Below are 531 nucleotides of genomic sequence, written 5' to 3' on the forward strand. Positions count from 1 at the left end.
CGCAGACGCGGGAGCCGCAGGCGAGTCGGGCAGCCGCGCCGGGCCGGGCCGGGCCGCAGCGGGGGGGAGGGGGGGAGCGCGCGGGAGGTGCGGGCCGCAGGCTCCTGCTCCTGCTTCGGCCGCCGCTTGCAGACAGGGGGCTGCGGATGCCGCCCGCGCCCCGGCTAGGCTGAGCCTCAGGCCGGGCGAGCAACTGCCGCCGCCGCCGCCGCCGCGGGAGCTGCGGGCAGGAGCCTCGGGAGCCGTCGCCGCCGCCCGATCGGGCCCCGCCGCCGCCCGCGAGCCCCCGGGCCCCCGACACACATGAGATTCTTTAGGCTCACTTTCAAGTGCTTCGTGGACTGCTTCTGACCGCGCCGCCCCCGCTGTCCCGCACCCCGCCCGCCTCCCGCCCGCCGCCCCGACCCCCCGGTCCGGCCGTCCTCGGCCCCCGGCGGGCCCGCGCCTTCGGGGCCTTTATCCCCCCCTGCACCGCTGGCGACCCCGCGCCTGTCTGCCCGCCCGCCCCCGCGGGCCACCGTGCCCCCGGCC

The sequence above is a fragment of the Capricornis sumatraensis genome, chromosome X (genome assembly GCF_032405125.1).
Source record: "Capricornis sumatraensis isolate serow.1 chromosome X, serow.2, whole genome shotgun sequence".
Classification (NCBI taxonomy): Eukaryota; Metazoa; Chordata; class Mammalia; order Artiodactyla; family Bovidae; genus Capricornis; species Capricornis sumatraensis.